The sequence below is a fragment of the Mastomys coucha genome, unplaced genomic scaffold (assembly GCF_008632895.1).
Source record: "Mastomys coucha isolate ucsf_1 unplaced genomic scaffold, UCSF_Mcou_1 pScaffold20, whole genome shotgun sequence".
NCBI lineage: Eukaryota > Metazoa > Chordata > Mammalia > Rodentia > Muridae > Mastomys > Mastomys coucha.
The window spans coordinates 138,201,773-138,208,502 of record NW_022196903.1 but is presented as its reverse complement, the minus strand read 5'-3'; the positions used below and the strand labels follow the sequence as shown (position 1 = coordinate 138,208,502).

At 39.5% G+C, this 6,730-nt stretch overlaps 1 protein-coding gene and 1 long non-coding RNA gene across 4 annotated transcripts in view; one reads left to right on the top strand and one right to left on the bottom strand.

The window, feature by feature from the left end:
- The window catches only part of Sox5 (SRY-box transcription factor 5), a 968,743-nt gene that overhangs the window by 562,601 nt on the left and 399,412 nt on the right, over positions 1 to 6,730 (top strand). The gene's annotated exons all lie outside the window — the stretch shown is intronic.
- Positions 5,353 to 6,434, bottom strand: LOC116099784. The gene is made up of 2 exons (XR_004122384.1): positions 6,250 to 6,434; positions 5,353 to 5,717 (listed from the first exon to the last, which is right to left on the bottom strand). It is a non-coding gene; the product is annotated as an uncharacterized LOC116099784 (long non-coding RNA).

Here is a 6,730-nt window from a genome sequence, read left to right as displayed (position 1 = left end):
AGGAGAACTCGGCCATTGTGCTGCTCTGAGCATGTGTCCAAGCTGCACCACTGAGGAGAACTTGGCCACTGTGCTGCTCTGAGCATGTGTCCAAGCTGCACCACTGAGGAGAACTCGGCCATTGTGCTGCTCTGAGCATGTGTCCAAGCTGCACCACTGAGGAGAACTCGGCCACTGTGCTGCTCTGAGCATGTGTCCAAGCTGCAGTGCTTCCTGGGAGTTCAACAAGTTGCGCTTGGAGCTTTGTGTTGTTTTGGTTGTGAAAATATTTTTGCTTAATTTTTAGTTTGTTTTATCTTGAAATAAATTCAGAGGAATCATGAATTTTTGTTTTAAAAATAGCACCTAATGCTCAGAATGAAATAATTTGGATAATTAATAGGTTAGGACACAATTACACAGCAACTGGTTTGTAAACTTTTATTCATCATCATCTATAGAGTCAAATCTGTGTATATATACAAACATGCACACATAGATACAAACATGTATGTATCTGAGTGTAAAAATGCATTACATCTGTATCTATACATATGTTAAAAGTGAAGGCTTCATTCATTCATAACATTCTATGTTTAGTTCTTCATAGATTAAACATCAAAATATGATTTTGAATTAATATTATTTAGTACATTTATTGAATGATTTATATCAATGCCTTCCTGATGCTGATACTGAATTACTTAGTGAATGTTCATTCAGTTTCTCTATGGGAAGAACCTTTCTGAATAACTAGCCTAACCTCTAATTTTTCAGGTGGGAATCCCCTATTCTCTCTTCTGCAGGGACTGTCCATGAGACCTCAATTATGAGACATGGGATTTAAAGACACAGCTGACCCCATGGTTATTTACATTACACCAGGACAGCACATACTTTCCATTTCATGATAGATATGTGAAACTAAACTCATCGCCAGAAAGTATGGTTTGAGCCCTGGCACTATGTAACAGAGAAGGCTTGCCTTGAGGGGCTCACAAGTACAGGATGCAGGATGCTCATGCACACCTGAGCATCATACTCTGCCTTCAGATCCTCTGCACTGGTCTAAGGCTGAGAGTAGGACACTAACTGTCAACATTTTAAAAATGGATGCCATAGGTCTTAACTAAGGGGCATATAGATGTGATAAAACACCACAGCCAAAACCAACCTGAGAGAAAAAAGTTTATTTGTCTACACTTCAGTGAAGACAGGGCAGGACCTCAAGACAGGGACCTGGAGGCAAGAGCTGATGCAGGAACTTTGAGTACTGGCTTGTTCCTCATGGCTTATTCAACCTTCTTTCTTATAAAGCATCCAGGACTACCTGCCCAGGGTTAGCACCACCCACAAGGATCTGGGCTCTCTCACCTTGATCATTAAGAAAATACACAGGTGAATCTTCTGGGTAACTTTTCTCATTTTACATTCCATTTTTCAAAATGACCGTAGCTTGTGACAAGTTGATCTAAAACATGTAGGCACACCACGGGCACTAACAGGACCTTCAGAAAGATGGACTGCAGATTCCATTGTGTACTTGTTGCTCTTCAGTAGCTCTCTTAAGATCTCGATCAGGACACACTTGTGGTTTGCAAGCACTACAGAGGGCTGGCACTGTTCCATATAGCACAGCCAGTGGGTCCCAGTGCTGTCAGAGGTATTGATTAGTGGCTCCTGAGTATGCTATGTGGCTAACCCAAATTGAAACGTTCGAACTTGACAGTGGATTCAAGGTTGTCTGGGTTTTGTTTTTAATTAACAATATATTACTTTTATTAATTTCTCTGTTAACTTATTCTATTCTGTCTATATTGGGTTAAATAAATTTTAAAAATGTTTTGTTTTTTTTTCACTGTTTTACTTTGTAAAGTATACTAGTTAGGAAACAAAGTAAAACCTCAATTTATGCAGATTTCTATTTTACAGTAGTGTCTTAATGTAGAACAAACTTTAGAAACTGTAGCTCACCTGTACTTTCTCACAGACTATGTCCTGTTGTGCACTTCTGCCTCATTCAGAGTGGATAGCCACTGAAGATGCTCAAGACAGCTCTCCCAAGACAGTAGGGCTGGGAGACCTCTGGACATTCCTGAATGGAGCTATGAAGGGCTGGGAGACCTCTGACATTCCTGAAGGGAGCTATGAAGGGCTGGGAGACCTCTGACATTCCTGAAGGGAGCTATGAAGGGCTGGGAGACCTCTGACATTCCTGAAGGGAGCTATGAAGGGCTGGGAGACCTCTGACATTCCTGAAGGGAGCTATGAAAGGCTGCAGACTTACCTATGGTACCTTCCTCCTCTATGTGAATGGAGCTATGAAGGGCTTCAAACTTACCTATGGTTACCTTCCTTTCCTATCACCACATCCTACGCAGCTAATGAACACTATAAAGGATCCTTTAAGACACTCGTTATCTTTATCAGCAATAGTTATCCCCCAGACAGAGCAAGAGGCTGTTTTGAAGTGCCATGCTGAGGCTTCTTGCTTACTTCTGTTACTCAGATGGAATGACAATACATGTAAAGGAATGAGAATACTATGGACTATATTAAGAGGCCCTCAGTGGGAGTACATGCTCACAAAAATGAAGTGATTTCCTCAAAGGCAGAAGGAAGGAAAAATAAATCATTATATTTTATGGCATGTAAAACATATTTATCATCAAGTAATAACTTGATTTGCGTGAAATTTTAGTCTTCAATATACTCAAGGAGTATACTGAAAAAGCAGACTACAAGATCTTAGAGGAACAAATGCAGCAGTCAAGTACTAACAGATGCTAAGAGTGGCCATCATAGATGGAAGCCAGAAAGATATGAGAGAAAATTTTGATGCAAGGAAGGCTCTCTTCTAAAAACAAAAACAAAAACTAAGACATAGGATTAAACTCTGCTTTTTAATTAGGCCAATTTACATACACTTTGTCTTAGATTCAATGTGTATTGGTTCTAAGTAAAATGAAATATGTAACATGAAAGATAAATCCCCATAGTGTAAAATAAAATTGAGTGAAATTTTATTGAAGTGATGGGGGAGGGCCATAGAGAGATGAATTTTACTCTCACCTTTCATCAGATGGTGAAAATGAGGGTTCCTTTAATTGATAAGATGTGATCATTCAAGTATAAGTTAAATTCAGATGAGCTGGCATGGGTAAGGAGAAGGGGAACCTAAATTCACTGGAGGAGAGCAGAGAAGGTCCTGTGTGAAGCTTCTAGACAATACGTGCCGAGGGCATCCAAAGGTGAGCAAGTGTCAAAGTGTGTGGCTCACACCTGTGATGGCATCACTTTGTGGGACAAACTGAAGAAGGATTATCACAAGTTCAGGTCAGCCTGGGCTCTAGGCAAGCTTTGGCTACAGTGAGAGAATGATTAGGTCTTAAAAAAGGAAAGAGAGGGAGGGAGGGAAGGATGACTTCTTCTGCACTGGGCAGAGCCTTAGCACTAGGAGACCTCAAAGCCCCACCCCACAGTGACACACTTCCTCCAACAAGGTCACACTTAATAGTGCCACTTCCCATGGGCCAAGCATATTCAGACCAACTTACATATCAGAAGCCGGTGGTAACACTTGGGGGGGCCTGATGGACTGTCTCCAGTCTTGGTGTAGGGGTATAGGGGTGTAGGGGCCTAGGGGTGTAGGTCTTGTGTATGGTTAATGTTACCTATGCTCCCTATTATTAATGCCCAACTTTATTTCCTGCATTAAAAATAAATCAAAGGGCGTTGTAGTGATATTTTTGATTTATTTGCTTTTGACACTGGCTCCGTTTGGACTTGATTTTTATTTACGATGAAGACATAAGTGTTGAAATGTGCAGCATGGCACTCTTTGCTTTATGAGTGAAAGACAAATTTTTGGACATTGAAAATATCATGATTCAATCTGTTCTTGGAAATTTACCAAGCATGCTTTGCAGAGGTTGAAATTCTACTTCAGCACACCTTTGGGTTCTTAGCAGAATTTACTGAAAATTAATAATAATTTTATAGATCACATGCCCTGATACTTTTTATCCACTAAAGTGTCATTTAACTTTTAAAATCCAAAATGCACAGTGTGCAAGCTGTCCCAAACTTGTGAACAGGTTGTTCCAAGTTTGTTTGGAATTTAGAATTTGCAACACATTTTCCTACAAAAATAATGTTGCCAGTTGTGTTTGAATAAGCCAGGACAGCCCCAAAGGAAAATCATATTTATTCTACAAGTTAATATATGGATTCAATCCTACTTTTTAAGATGTATTTATTTTTATTTTATGTATATGAATGTTTGCATGAAGGCATGTATGGATACCATGGGAATAGTTAGGAACACTTTCTGTTTCTGCAGAGGACCCGGGTTCATGTCCTAGCACCCATACTAGGATGCTCACAACAATCCATAGCTCTAGTTCTACAGGATCTGATGCCCTCTTCTGGCCTCTGTGGATATTGTATGCACATGGTGCACATGCATACATTCTGGCACACATACAAGTGCACACAAAATAAACAAGCAGAGACATATTTCTTTTAAAAAAGACTGTCTTCCCAGGAGATTACAGGCTGCATCAAGCTGATAATTGAAATTGATTATCCCAAGTTCCAAGTCTGTTTATCCAGCCGTTTGTGTTCCATAGTCTCCTATGGGCAGAGCTCAAGGGTGAGCACACACAAACACATGAGCTGCAGGAATAGCTCATGTCCAAAGCACATCTACTCTGCTACTGGGTTGCGCTCCTCTGCTTTCAATAGAAACACTCCTGTGATTTTAGTCCAATCAGTTTTATCTCCTTGCAGACTAGACTATGAGACAGGGAGAAAGTACCAAGGTGTCACTTTTAGGCACTATTTCAAATCCCAAATTCACTCTTTCTCTTGTGAGCTAGCTCTAATTCTATGTTGATGATCTCATGAAACATTGGAAGCCATTGATCAGAGTTAAATGGATTCATGTCAAATAATAAATGACAGATTTTTTTTTAAACACAGATCCTATTTTCTTATTGTTGTTCCTCTTTCCTATACCAAATGATCCTTGTTCATAGATGAGTCTAATGCTATTCAAGGTGGATGATAAAGCTAAATACAAAGTTTAGTATCAATAAAGAGTGGTATGTTAAGTCATGTGGAGTAAGAGCTCATCTTAGAGAGTCTAAATTCCATTTCTTCTAACTCTTTCCATTTTCTCTCCTGTTTGCTCTGTATAATTATTTATAATTTGTAATGATATTTAATAATATACATGAACTAATATGTAACTGATTAAATATATATGTATGTATGTGTATATATGTATATATTTGTGTGTGCATATGTGTGTGTATAAATATAACATATATATACATATATATACATATATATACATATAATTTGCTCTTGTATCAAAGTTGGCATTTTATCTTTTTAAACATGTATATTAGCAGTATATTCTGAATCTTTATAAGGGGAGGGGAGATGGAGAGAAGGATAACATTGGTCAACTAATATGAAGCTTCAGTTAGGTTATAGGAATAGGTATCATTCGCTTAATGCACCGAGGGCTTGTTACAACTAATAATTCATGACAAGAGTAACTGACTTGTAGATTTGGTGTCTTAACAGTTGAATAGAGGTTGGCTCCGTATATCAACATCTAAAACTTCTGCTGAAGAGTAGAGATTTGACAATGATGAGTTTGCTGACCAACTACACAGACTTTGAGATTCTTGCAAGTTTGTTGATTGGCTATATGGACTTTGAGATTCCTGCAAGTATGAGGAGGAGAAACAAAATTAGAAAAGGAGTCTGAGGTCATGATGCTACTTTGGAGCCTTTATAAGTACATGTTATTTAAAAACTAAGGTAATAAAGTAAGTTTCCCACCAGGAGGTGGAAGAGAGGTCACAGTAGCTCAAGTCTATGCAGCCTTTACTTTGGGATGTTAATTACAAAAGAAACAAATAGCCAGAGACGTAAGAAAGGGTGGGTTCAGAACCACTGACAGAGCAGAGACTGGTGTCATGGGAGAGAACATGGGCTAAACACGGCTTCTCCAAGGTCAAGTACCATGAGATATCCCATGGGTTTACCAAAGAGAAGGTTACTGCTACTGTTAGAAACACTCGTTTGGTGTCACTGTTGGTGACAGTCCTACTGTATTTCTCTGAGAAGTGACTAGAAAGTGGCTAAATGGTAAAAGCAAGTGTACACATGCCTCTCAGAAGTGATGGTTGGGTTGGAAGGGTACAAGGGATTGCTATAGCTTGGGGTAGATCTGGTGTCAGCCGTTCACTTTACCTTAGACAGGTCTTATCCTGCTCCAGGGTCTACATGAAGACATCACACCAGGAATGGTGTGTTCTCAAAGGGCTGGTCACGGATTTAATGTTATCAAAATATTGGCAACACAGCCTGGCTACTTTCTAAGCTCTTAAACATTTATAAAATTCACTAATCAAGATAACATAATTCTCATGATACTATAGATAATTTTTAGCCAGCAAACTAGACTTCTGTTATTTAAACTGTTTTCTAGTGTTTTCAACTTCATGCAGCCTAGACAACTAAGTCTCGACTGCAGAAATATCTTTATCAGGATGTTCTGTGAGCATGGCTGTGAGATGCTTCTTTAGTTGTTGATTGAGGCAGAAGGGCTCTGCCCAGTGTGTGCTGAGCAGGTGGCCCTGGGCTCTTCAGGGTGGAAGCTGATCCTGTCTGTGACCAGCAAGCACACTCCCATGGTTCCACTCAGGGTTCTGTCTGTCTATGACCAGCAAGC